Raw genomic sequence first — 14,188 nt, 5'->3', positions numbered from 1 at the left:
CAAATAATTATCCCCATCTCTTCAGAGACAGGTTCCTTTTAATCCCTCCAGAGTTGTTTTGTTCTTGTGAGTTCCCAGACTTTTACCCTTTTGATCCAAACCAGTCTGATAGGATCAGCAGGAGATAAGGCAGCATCCTCAGAGCCAAGGGTCCTGGCATTGTCTCCTAACAACTCTCAAGAAGAAGAGGTTCTCTAAATATATTAGCAGCAAGGGAAAGAAAAAGGAAAGTGTAGGTCCTCTACTTAGCAAGGGAAGGAGAGCAATTAACGACAGTGAGAAAACTGTGGGGTTTAATGGCTATTTTGCTTCAGTTTTCACAAAAAAAGGTTAATGGTGACCAGATACTCAACACAGTTAATATTAACAACAAAGAGGAAGGTTTGAAAGCCAAAACAGGGAAAGAACAGTTTAAAGAATATTTAGATAATTTAGATGTATTCACTTCAGCTGGGCCTGATGACATTCTAGGGACCTTAAGGAACTAGCTCAAGCAATCTCAGAACCATTAGCAATTATCTTTGAGAACTCCTGGACGACAAGTGAGGTCCCAGAAGATTGGAGAAGGGTACATAGCACCTTTCTTTAAAAGGGGGAACAAAGAAGACACTAGGGATTAAAGATGAATCATCTTAACTTTGATACCTGAAAAATACTGGAACAAATTATTAAACAATCTGTTTGTAAGCACCTGGAGGATAATAGGGTTAGAAGGAATAACCAGCATGGATTTGTCAAGAACAAATCATACCAAACCAACCTAATTTCTTTCTTTCACAGGAGTACTGGCTTACTGCATGGGGGAAAAGCAGTAGATGTGATATATCTAGATTTTAGTAAGGCTTATGACACAGTCCTACATGACCTTATCATAAGCAAACTTGGGAAATGTGGTGCAGGTGAAATTAAAGTAGGTGCATAACTGGTTGAAAGACTGTATTCAAAAAGTGGTTATCAGTGGTTCACTCTCAAACTGGGAGGGTGTATCTATTCAGGTCCTACAGGGGTGAGTCCTTGGTCGGGAGCCGGAGAACCAGGCCATACTGCCCTGAAATACGCTGCATGGCAAATCCTAATTGAGGGGGGCAATCAGTTCATTGTTCTGCAGCTATCTGAGGGACGAGGGGTACTACAGTAACAAGGAGTTGGTGGAGTGAAAGTATCTCACAGTGTCTGTGAGAAAATAGTTTATGCCTTTACACATCACTGCTTCAAGAAAATGTTGATCTCCTCTGATGTGTTTTTATGGCAATGCTTGCTAACAATACTCCTATATTTAAGAGTAAAAACAAGCAGTTTAAATGGGAGTACAAAGTTAGCCCTAGATTGTCAGATGTTTGTCATTATAACATCAGTCAGACCTTAACCAAAGCTATAATTGTTATCCACATTTTTTCCTGCCTAGTAAAGCTTATCAGAGAGTGACAACCAGCAGTAATGGTAACCTATAACATGAATGGACAGTACTGGGTAGTAACTAATTACAAGACATTTATATATAAAGGCCTCATTTGTAGTGTCACTACTCCAAATTTCTGTTTTACTTCTCATATACATAGCACTGTGGATCACTGTAATATTGCCTATCCCAGTATTTCAAAACACTTAGCCTTCTACCAATAAAAATACATGTGGTAATTGTAAATGCCCTACTAGGAGTGTGTTGCTGTCTGCAGTACCACAAGGGCCAAATCACAATACCAAATGGGAAAAGAATTGTTATGCTTAAATATAAGGTGGCGTTATATGTACACATACATGCTATACATATATGCCCATATACACCACAAATACATACAAATATCCATATTATTCATATATATTAATTATCTGAGAGTGCCCCCAAGGCACAAAATTATGTATAATCAAAGTCCCGGGCCTAACATTCCCAGGTCCACCTAAGGGACTAAAAACAATTAGAAAATGAAATCTGTCTATTGGTCATGCGAGGAAATGTGCAAACTAAGTGACAGATGAATGTGTGGGGCATGAATGTGTGAATGGCAAAGTAAGGTAACCACATAACAGTGTTTAGCCCACTGGGTCATCTTCAGTCTATGCGTTATGCTTTTCTGGGCCAATGGGTAAATATCTTCCCCATAAAAAGACAAAAAGTGTGGGAAATGTAATAGGAAGAGAGCCTGAGACATAAGCCCTTGTATCAGAGGCCTGGTATGAGGCCTGAACTAAAGTAGTGGTCAAAACTTTGCTGATATAAAGCAAAGTCAGGTTATGAGCAAGAGGCAGGCCCTGCTCACAAAATTTGGCAAGAACAGGGCTGATAATGCAGAAATAAAAAGAAAAAAGAAAAGGAGTACTTGTGGCACCTTAGAGACTAACCAGTTTATTTGAGCATGAGCTTTCGTCATGTGTTGCTATGCATCCGATGAAGTGAGCTGTAGCTCACGAAAGCTCATGTTCAAATAAACTGGTTAGTCTCTAAGGTGCCACAAGTACTCCTTTTCTTTTTTCTTTTTACGAATACAGACTAACACGGCTGTTACTCTGAAACCAATGCAGAAATACACATTCCTAAGAAGTGCTAGTCACAGAGTGCTCACACAAACACATCTCAATATCAAGTGATACCAGAACATCCCGATATCAAGGATAGTACAAAAACATTTCCCAAGGATAACAGGAACACACTGACCCCTCCTAAAAGATAAGGTCAGGATAACAGTACATAATAAAAATCTTTTAATCCAACCAATGTGTACGAGATAAAGGTTGATAACTAGTGATGTCAGGGGGCAGTAACTAACTACGCCAAAGGGGAAGTACTAACTTGTTTGTATCGGGATATAAAGATATATCTTAGAGGGATTATCTTTGTCCAGCCGAGGGGGCAGTTGAAAGTGCCACCGCTGACTGAGCTGCTTCCATTGTCATGGGCATATATGCCTTAGTATCCTCGTAGAGTCTGCCAGGTGCTATTACTGTGCTTCATCGACAATAAACCTGGCTGGGCGCCTTTGCTGAAAACTGAGTCTGTGGATTTACTGGGCAGTTTAATTGAGGTCTGTAATCTCCGCTATCTGTGCAGAGCTGGGACAGCACACTGCATGAACACACACGCAGTCAACATCTGACCACCGCCGTTACCATTAAGCAGGCTACAGCTCCAGATTACAAACAGCTCAGAATTAACCTGTCCGGTTGGGACACTGAGCAGGTGGCAACTTTTAAATATTTGGGCAGCATCATAGATAGGGTTGGTGGATACTCAAAAGATGTGGACAATAGTATAGCAGCAGCTGCTGCCATGTTTTGGGCACTTCAGTAGCCACTGTGGGGACACTGTGACATCAAGATTGCTACAAAGCTGCAAATCTATAGAACCATGGTTATATGAACTCTGCTGTACAGCAGTGAAATGTGGGTGCTAAGGAAGGCTGTAGATATTCAGATTGAAGTTTTCAATTCTCATTGTCTTCATCAGCTGCTCCAGACACCATCAGAAATAAAAATATTCAAAGCCAAACCCAGCAACTGCCTCCATCGGCACTGATTCAATTTCAGCAGCTTTCTTGGTATGGACATAATATTAGAATGGAAGACCCAATTAATTCCTCATAGAATGCTGCTACACAGCTGGCAATCACATGGGCATCAAAAGTTTCAGTGGCACAATAAGATTGCCAGTGATGGACATAAACTGAATATATAACCAGAGCACCTTAAGTCCCTTGCCAGAGATGGATCTGGGATTGTTCAGTTTGCAAGGAGGCCACGTTCCTTTGAGATTTGCCATGATAACGATTATGATGATGAACTCCACCAATGATGGAGAAGATCATATGGCAGACAAAAGTTGGTATATACCAACATCTTCATTTAAATGGTAATGCTTTGTTTTCATCTCACCTTAATGAATGGAGGATGAACTAAGGCCCAGATCCACAAAGGGGCTTAGGTGTTGTGGGTGCTGAGCATTGCAGTGTCTAATTTTTAGGCACCTGAAAAAAACGAATCCGAAAAGCCCAGGCTCCCAGGTTTCATATACAATGAATGGAGAGAGAGGATCCTAAGAAGGGATACACAAAAGCCAGCATGCTATAGGCAGCTGCCCACCTAAAATAGCCAACAGTGGATGCCAGTGACAGGGTGTCATAAGCCCCACCCCTCTCTGGGATTAAAGTGCCTAAATCCAGACCAGAAGAAGGTATCTATCTCTGTTTGGGATCCACAGCCATGAGCCCTCTCCTGGAATTAGGCATCTAAGCTGTTTTTTGCAAGAAACACCAGAGGAGGAGGAGGTGCCACCAGTGTACTTATAACATTTAGTCCAGTGGCTAGAGCAGTTGTCTTGGATGTGGGAGAGAGGTTTAATTTACTCCTTCTGCCGGATGGGGAGAAACGATTTGAACAGGGGTCTCTCACCTCTAAGGAGCGTGCCCTTGGCTATGGGATATTCTGGTGTGGCTCTCGTGCAGTCTCTCCTGTTGAAGCTGTTTAAATTTGGATTAAATAGTCTTTAGGCCAGATATAGAATGCAAATGAGAATGCCTCTATAGCCTGCTGGTTACCACACTCATCTAGGAGGTAGGAGACCTAGGATCCTGTCCTCCTGTATCAATGATTCTTTATTTACTAAAGTGAAATATCTTCAACAGGAGAGATTGCTGGGGTTTAGGCATGAGATAAGTATCTGGATGCCTAGTGTGAGGCATTGTGCACATGCCCAGGGGCAAAAATTTAGAAGCTTGCAGGGTTTGATGCCTACAGGGTTAGCTGAGCAGGGTTTTTTTGACTTAGGTGCCTAAAGTAGGGAGTTAAGTCCCTAAGGTTATGTCTACAGTGCCCCACAGTTCAGATTATGGGCATGTGAATAGCAGTGCGCACCCAGTGCTGCATTGTATATCCTCCATGTGGGAACTGTGGGTTCAACTTAAAAGGTTCCTAGTTTGCATTAATGTAGTCCAGAGGAAGAGGACTACATTATCACGAACTTGGAATCTTTTAGTTCACACCCACAGCATCCACACAGGGATGTTACAGCACAGCTGTGGTGCACACAGCTATTCACACCTCCATAGTCTGAACTTCAGAGAAGTGTAGACAAGCCCTAAATCCTATTGTGGATCTGGGCATTGTTAGGTTGGGTTTATTTTCTTATATGTTTTGTGACTACAGGAATCCATGTTGGTCCTAAAATGGAGTTTTGCGCTCACATGAACTATAGGTTAAGTTTCCTGCTCTTTTGATTTCTCCTGGAGTTGTAAATAACTTCCAGTCAGAACCGGTTTTTCCTAAGGGGTTTCCCAGAAGGGGTTTCCCACCTTTTCTAAGGGGTTTCCCGTGCAAGTGTATAAAAAGCTGCCCCGAACATGGCCTCAGGGCTGTCCATCTGAGTGGCAGCCAGGGACAGTCACGGTTCATGGGTCTTACCTGCAGACATCTATCCATCCTAGTGATAGAAGGGCTAGGGATTTTGCTCCAACAGCTTCCTCACCTGTAAATAGAAGAGAGAAGAAGAAACAACACTTACCTTTGTCATCATCCATCGCTGTTCTCCTGCTTCCCGTGGTCCCGAAGGAACATCAAGGGACGCCTTGGAGCTCCTCTCCAAAGGTTTGCCATTAGCCAGAGGATTGAGGTCCCAAGCACATGCTGTTGCTTTGATCTGTGAAGAAGGTTTTTATACCTGTTTTGTAGGGTTGAGTTTGGGGGTAATCACTGTATTGCACAATTTTGCTGTTTATTCCCCTTCTTATTTGTCCCACTCTTTGTTATAAACCCTTCAATATACTTTATTTGATTTTACCTTTACTGATTGACTCATTATTTAGGGTGGAAGGGGTCCTCTTTGCAGGAGAAGGAATCCTACCAGATGACAGACTCTGGACAGGGAGGCCGAACCTAAGGAGACAGAAAGCATAAGGGTCTCTTGTCTTATCCCACACACACACTCCTCCTTTGTCTTTCAGTCCTTTCCCTTTAACAGCATAAGGGCCTATGAGAGAGAGCTTTATGCAATATCACTCCATATTTCTCCTCACCACATGGCTTTCAGTACTTGAATATGGTTATGCTTCAGATTGACTGTGTAATCCTATATCACGTTAAATCCAGTCAACACAAACGTTATTTTTAAGACAATGCTAGAGAGGTTACAGTTGATTTGAGAAACAAAAGTTTGTTTTAAAATCCTTGAACATGTTGATCTTGTTTAGGTTAAGCATGCAAAACAAACTGTTAATGTTCTTATTTAAAAAAAAAAAGACCATTTAACAATTCATTTTATACTTATGAATTTTTAAACCTTTTAAGATATGCTATGTTTTGCTTCTGTTTTTCTTTTGTTTATTTTGAGAATTGTAGTTTTTGTAATGAGAATAATTTTGTTAGATTAATGTAAAGGAATTTTAAAGAAAGCAGAAGCAGTAAAAATTAAGTCTTTTAAATTTTTGAAGGTTAAGTTGCTAAAACAGACTTTTACTAAAAGAGTATCCTGTGTTACCCCTCATTAACAAAATGCTGTCTTAATTCAGGACTGCTGCTATATCAACTATAAATTGAGTGTCTGCTCTGAAATGCTCTGAAAGGGCTGTTGCAGCACCAAATTTTTTGTTGTGATTGTGATTGTTTTGTTTGTGCAAATGTGTTTTCTGTTTTATTTTTTATGTTGATGTGTTTTTTGTTGTTTTGTTCCTGTGAGACAGCAATTTTGGGATACAGAATTTGCAGACCTAAAATATAACTAAATACTTTTTCTTATATACTGAACAGAAAATAAGATTTTTGTTTTACAGTTGTATCTTATGAACCAACATATGGGATCAAGTTGATTTAGTTCATAGGAGAGGAAATGTTGTATAGAGGCCTGTGCTCTAAGTTGCGAAGGTAACAAAAGTCTAACTCAGCCTGTTACATACAATTGTTTATAGAAGTCAGCAAAAGTTCAAATCAGAAAGAGCTGGATTAGTCCAAACAAAAAAGCTTGCTGATGCCATCCAAGGACTGTATGAAGATCATGACTGGTAAACAAGAGGAGAATGGAATCAGACATTAATGGACCAGAATTGGTGTATTGGAAATTAGGCCTAACTAGTGAACAAAATATAGAGGGGATGGGCTATTCTGCCCATCATCCCCTTTTTGGGATCCCTAAATATAAGTAAATAAATGAAATAAAGACTTTGGGGGATCGGTACACCAGGTTGAATGGTGGCTGAATTGGAAGAAGTGGACTTTACCACCCTGACGATCTCCTGCGACACCAGGATCCACTGTTACATCATTGGACCTTCATCATCCTGATCCTGAGAGATGTCCTGACTAGACCATCCAGGGAGAGGGAACTGATGACATCACCATCTCCACCAGCTTCAGCTAAATCGTGAACAACCTGGAATGTGACACTGGGTTCCTGCTATCACCTCCTTGTGTGTGCGTCCTTTTCCTTCCCCACCATTCCCCCCTTCCTCCCCCCACTTTGATATCTTTCTCCTTTTCACTTCTGTTTAATGAGAACCTGGCTTAGCTGGCCAACAGTATGTACTTTCCTGCAACACTGCTGTGAGCCCATGACTAGAAAAGGAGCTAAAAGCAATGCCCTAAACAGCCTGAGTTTGATACTAGTTTGCCAGGTCTCAGAGTGGTTGATAAGACTGTGAGCCATGCCTGTGTTTTTCCAGAGGCAAGGTTGCAAGTAAAAGTCAGCACAAGAGACAGAAGCTGCATTTTCCATCTTGGCTGTTTTTTCTCTCTCTTTTTGTGCACTTGTCTTGTTTTGTCATAAAGGAAGCAAGATGGAACATTAACAACATCAACAACAGCTCCAATCCATCTCAGCTAACTGTCTTTTCCCCAGAAATGACAGTTTGTTACCATCTTTAATAACATCTAAAAGACAGTCAGACAAGGAGTTTTCCCCATATATATTCTCTACACATAAAGGGAAAATGAATAAGGGATATTATTAAAGTGAAAGATTTACTTAATGCTTTGCTTTTTAAATGCTTTTACTGTTTTTCCTTCTTTTTCTGTATCTTTAATAAAAGGTTATAAACAGATTTTAATGGAAGTTGTTGCCAGGGAACTAAGCAGTCCGAAGCCTCTGTATTCAAACACATGAACCATGTTTAATTGTTTAGTGTTGTACAGTGACAGGGTCATGTTAAAAGAACAGGACTACTTGTGGCACCTCAGGGTCATGTTGATAACTTTGACTCTAGGCCTATTTATTTCATCAAAATTAGTACAGCTGTGGTACAAGGAAGCAGCCCTGGCTATGGTATCAATTTAGCTGGTCCTTTCCAAGGTGAAATTCTGTTTTTCCCATTCCACACTTCTTAACGACCTCTAAGTAGAGCCCCATTAGCTCAGCAAAGATAATGTTCTTGCATTTTTATTCATGGTAGAGCAATATGGTAGGTAGAGTGGGAGAGCCTCTGCTTGACCCCCACAACCCAAGTATATTGGTTGGTACGTTTTACTCCTCCCTTCCTTCCTCCACTTCCAATGAATATTTCATATGTTATTGGGGCCCTGTAGCCTTTGGGGAGTAAAATTCTTTATATGCATACACATCTTTAGGGGCTTTCATCTCAGCAGGCGGGGAAGAGCAAAGATGGGGAACAATGTTCATTTGTCTGTTCTAAGAAGCAAGCAGAATCAGGCAGCATGGGCAACCGCTATAGTGGAAAGAGCAAACATAAATATATCTCTTGCTATAGGCTATTTAATGGAATAGAAAGAGTTGGAGTAATGTAGTTCTGGGGAAAATTTAGGCTCCTAAGTCACTGAGAAAAGGAGTACTTGTGGCACCTTAGAGACTAACAAATTTATTTGAGCATCCAATGAAGTGAGCTGTAGCTCACGAAAGCTCATGCTCAAATAAATTTGTTAGTCTCTAAGGTGCCACAAGTACTCCTTTTCTTTTTTGTGAATACAGACTAACACGGCTGCTACTCTGAAAAAAGTCACTGAGGTGCTTTAGAAAATTTTGCCCCTAGTCTCAGTTGTTTAGATTAAGACAAAAATAGCACTAATTTTAAACAAGATATATCTAGGGTACTGAGGGGGAAGCAGAAAGGTGTCTCGGCAATCCATCTCCTCTGGCTCTTTTTGTACACCTGTCAGCTTAAGACCCTGATCCTGCAAACACCTATGCATCTCAAGCAGAGCTAGGCACCTCTCTGCAGCTTGGTCTTAGGCCTTATCTCTGTGAGAGGGGCAGGGCTTAGTATGCCTCTCCTGGCATCTTCCATTGGCTATTTTAGGCAACTCCCCCACTAGAGTGCTGGCTTTGTGGATCACAATCTAAGGCAAGTTTCAGAGTAGCAGCCGTCCCTCATTCATTGTATAGGATCCGAGGCACTTAACCTCAGGGTTTGTGGATCACAGTATTGTTCCTGTGATTTTCTAGGCCCCTAAAAGTTAGGTGCTGCAACGCCTAAGTCTCTGTGGATGTGGGACTAAAAATATATGTTAGTCGCTGAAGTCAGCAGCTATGTCTCTGAATACTTAGAGGGAACAGAGTTGTTGAGGTTTTTTTACATAGATTTTCTCAAAGTAAAACCGCACTTTAGAGATCCCGTTGTATGTGAGGAGGTGGTTCCTAACCGTTCTAAGAGACAACTTAATGATTCACACAATTCTAAACTAAAGAAAAATCTAGGAGGGGAAAGGCACTTTTCAGCTTTCTCCTTTCATCTTTCTCCATTGAAGCATGAGGGATCACTATACTTGTAGGAAAATCTCTCATTTTAACAAGGAGGAGGCTATTATGGACTCTCAGGGGAGAGTTAATTAATAGCAATGGGGATCACGATAAACCGGCATGCATTGTGACCAACTACTTTGAAGATGGTGTATGGATGATAATTTCTTTGAGGATATTTTAATAAGACTGCAACCTTATCAAAACAAATAACGGGGAAAGAGACAAACTACAAAGTTGTTTGTTGAATGCACAGGAACCTAATATAAGAAATAATACTCTGGAACTGAAATGTTAAGTTTCAGAGTGGTAGCCATGTTAGTCTGTAGAGTAGAAGCCATTATAAACTCAACAATTGATAACAGACAGTATACAGGTTTCAGAGTGGCAGCCGTGTTAGTCTAAACGCAAAAAGAAAAGGAGTACTTGTGGCACCTTAGAGACTAACAAATTTATTTGAGCATAAGCTTTTGTGGGCTAAAACCCACTTCGTCGGATGCATGTAGTGGAAAATACAGTAGAAAGATATATATATATATACACACACACAGAACATGAAAAAATGGGTGTTGCCATACCCACTATAATGAGTTAAGGTGAGCTATTATCATCAGGAGGAAAAAAAACACCTTTTGTAGTGATAATCAGGAGGGTCCATTTCCAACAGTTGACAAGAAGTCAAGGGAGATCTACCAATATGATCTATGCCATCATGTGCCAGCAATGCCCTTCTGCCATGTACGTTGGCCAAACCAAACAGTCTCTATGTAAAAGAATAAATAGACACAAATCAGACATCAAGAATTATAATATTGAAAAACCAGTTCAATCTCTCTGGTCACTCGATTACAGACCTAAAAGTAGCAATATTACAACAAAAAAACTTCAAAAACAGACTCCAACGAGAGACTGCTGAATTGGAATTAATTTGCAAACTGGACACCATTAAATTAGGCTTGAATAAAGACTGGGAGTGGATGTGTCATTACACAAAGTAAAACTATTTCCCCATGCTTATTTTTTTCCCCTACTGTTACTCACACCTTCTTGTCAACTGTTGGAAATGGGCCATCCTGATTGTCACTACAAAAGGTTTTTTGTTTTTTTTTCTCTCCTGCTGGTAATAGCTCACCTTCCCTGATCACTCTTGTTATAGTGGGTATGGCAACACCCATTTTTTCATGTTCTCTGTTATATGTGTGTGTGTGTGTGTATATATCTATATATCTTTCTACTGTATTTTCCACTGCATGCATCCGATGAAGTGGGTTTTAGCCCATGAAAGCTTATGCTCAAATAAATTTGTTAATCTCTAAGGGTATGTCTACATTACGCAATTAGGTCAAATTTATAGAAGTCAGTTTTTTAGAAATCGTTTTTATATAGTCGATTGTGTGTGTCCCCACACAAAATGCTCTAAGTGCATTAAGTGCATTAACTCGGCGGAGTGCTTTCACAGTACCGAGGCTAGCGTCGAGTTCCGGAGTGTTGCACTGTGGGTAGCTATCCCGCAGTTTCTGCCGCCCATTGCAATTCTGGGTTGAGATTCCAATGCCTGATGGGGCAAAAAACACTGGTGCAGGTCGTTCTGGGGATGTCATCAGGCCCTCCCTCCCTCCATAAAAGCAACGGCAGACAATCGTTTAGTGCCTTTTTTCCTGAGTTACCTGTGCAGATGCCATACCACGGCAAGCATGGAGCCCACTCAGCTCCTGTCACCGTACGTCTCCTGGGTGCTGGCAAACGCAGTACTGCATTGCTACACAGCAGCCGCAACCCATTGCCGTGTGGCAGCAGACAGTGCAATAGGCCTGATAACCATCGTCATCGTGGCCGAGGTGCTCCTGGCCGCCTCGGTAAGGTCAGTCAGGAGCGCCTGGGCAAACATGGGCGCAGGGACTAAATTAGGAGTGACTCGACCAGGTCATTCTCTTTAGTCCTGCCGGCAGTCCTATTGTACCATCTTCTGCCGAGAAGCCAGGAGATGTGGATGGCTAGCAGTCCTACTGCACCGTCTGCTGCCAGCCAAAGATGTAAAAGATAGATGGAGTGAATCAAAGCAAGAAATAGACCAGATTTGGTTTGTATTCATTTGCGTCCTCCGTGAAATCAACGGCCGACAATCGTTTCGGTGAGGTCTGTCAGGGGCACCTTGAAAAGTTTAATGGAGATTCAGTCCTGCCTGAAATACCAGGGGGAGGGATAGCTCAGTGGGTTAAGCATTGGGTTGAGCATTGGCCTGCTAAACCTAGGGTTTTGAGTTCAATCATTGAGGGGGACCATTCTGTGTGACAGTTGTTTTTGTTTCTCCTTGATGTAAAGCCACCCCCTTTGTTGATTTTAATTCCCTGTAAGCCAATCCTGTAAACCATGTCGTCAGTCGCCCCTCCCTCCGTCAGAGCAACGGCAGACAATTGTTCCATGCCTTTTTTCTGTGCAGACGCCATACCACGGCAAGCATGGAGCCTGCTCAGATCACTTTGGCAATTAGGAGCACATTAAACACCACGCGCATTATCCAGCCATATATGCAGCACCAGAACCTGCAAAGCGAAACCGGGCGAGTAGGCAATGTCAGCGCGGTGACAAGAGTGATGAGGACATGGACACAGACTTCTCTCAAAGCACAGGTCCCGGTAATTTGGCCATCCTAGTGGCAATGGGGCAGGCTCATGCGGTGGAACGCAGATTCTGGGCCCGGGAAACAAGCACAGACTGGTGGAACCGCATAGTGTTGCAGGTCTGGGACGATTCCCAGTGGCTGCGAAACTTTCACATGTGTAAGGGCACTTTCATGGAACTTTGTGACTTGCTTTCCCCTGCCTTGAAGCGCAAGAATACCAAGATGAGAGCAGCCCTCACAGTTGAGAAGTGAGTGGCAATAGCTCTGTGGAAGCTTGCAACGCCAGACAGCTACTGGTCAGTCGGGAATCAATTTGGAGTGTGCAAATCTACTGTGGGGGCTGCTGTGATGCAAGTAGCCAACGCAATCAAAAATCTGCTGATATCAACGGTAGTGACTCTGGGAAATGTGCAGGTCATAGTGAATGGCTTTGCTGCAATGGGATTCCCTAACTGTGGTGGGGCGATAGACGGAACCCATATCCCTATCTTAGCACCGGAGCACCAAGCCGGTGAGTACATAAACCACAAGGGGTACTTTTCAATAGTGCTGCAAGCACTGGTGGATCACAAGGGACGTTTCACCAACATCAACGTGGGATGGCAGGGAAAGCTACATGATGCTCGCATCTTCAGGAACTCTGGTCTGTTTCAAAAGCTGCAGGAAGGGACTTTATTCCCAGACCAAAAAATAACCGTTGGGGATGTTGAAATGCCTATAGTTATCCTTGGGGACCCAGCCTACCCCTTAATGCCATGGCTCATGAATCCATACGCAGATAGCCTGGTCAGGAGCTGTTCAACTACAGGCTGAGCAAGTGCAGAATGGTGGTAGAATGTGCACTGGGATGTTTAAAAGTGTGCTGGCGCAGTTTACTGACTCAGTTAGACCTCAGCAAAACCAATATTCCCATTGTTATTACTGCTTGCTGTGCACGCCACAATATCTGTGAGAGTAAGGGGGAAACATTTATGGCGGGGTGGGAGGTTGAGGCAAATCTCCTGGCCGCTGGTTACGCGCAGCCAGACACCAGGGTGGTTAGAAGAGCACAGGAGGGCGCAGTGCGCATCAGAGAAGCTTTGAAAACCAGTTTAATGACTGGCCAGGCTACAGTGTGAAAGTTCTGTTTGTTTCTCCTTGATGAAACCATCCACCCCCTTGGTTCACACTACTTCCCTGTAAGCTAACTACCCTCCCCTCCTCCCTTCGATCACCACTTGCAGAGGCAATAAAGTCATTGTTGCTTCACATTCATGCATTCTTTATTAATTCATCACACAAATAGGGGGATAACTGCCAAGGTAGCCCGGGAGGATAGGCGGGAAGGACAAGGCCACTCAGCACTTTAAAAGTTTAAAACTTATTGAATGCCAGCCTTCTGTTGCTTGGGCAGTCCTCTGGGGTGGAGTGGCTGGGTGGCTGGAGGCCCCCTCACCGCATTCTTGGGCGCTTGGGTGAGGAGGCTATGGAACTTGGGGAGGAAGGCGGTTGGTTACACAGGGGCTGTAGCGGCGGTCTGTGCACCAGCTGCCTTTCCTGCAGCTCAACCATACGCTGGAGCATATGAGTTTGATCCTCCAGCAGCCTCAGCATTGAATCCTGCCTCCTCTCATCACGCTGCTGCCACCTTTCAGCTTCAGCCCTCTCTTCAGCCCGCCACTTACTCTCCTCAGCTCACCACCTCTCCTCCCGGTCATTTTGTGCTTTCCTGCACTCTGACATTGTCTGCCTCCACGCATTTGTCTGTGCTCTGTCAGTGTGGGAGGACAGCATGAGCTCAGAGAACATTTCATCGCGAGTGCGTTTTTTTTTTCTTTCTAATCTTCACTAGCCTCTGGGAAGGAGAAGATCCTGTGATCCTTGAAACACATGCAGCTGGTGGAGAAAAAAAAAGGGAC

Source organism: Natator depressus, chromosome 2, assembly GCF_965152275.1.
Source record: "Natator depressus isolate rNatDep1 chromosome 2, rNatDep2.hap1, whole genome shotgun sequence".
Classification (NCBI taxonomy): Eukaryota; Metazoa; Chordata; order Testudines; family Cheloniidae; genus Natator; species Natator depressus.
The sequence above is the reverse complement of the archived record's forward strand: the minus strand, read 5'-3'. Positions refer to the sequence as shown.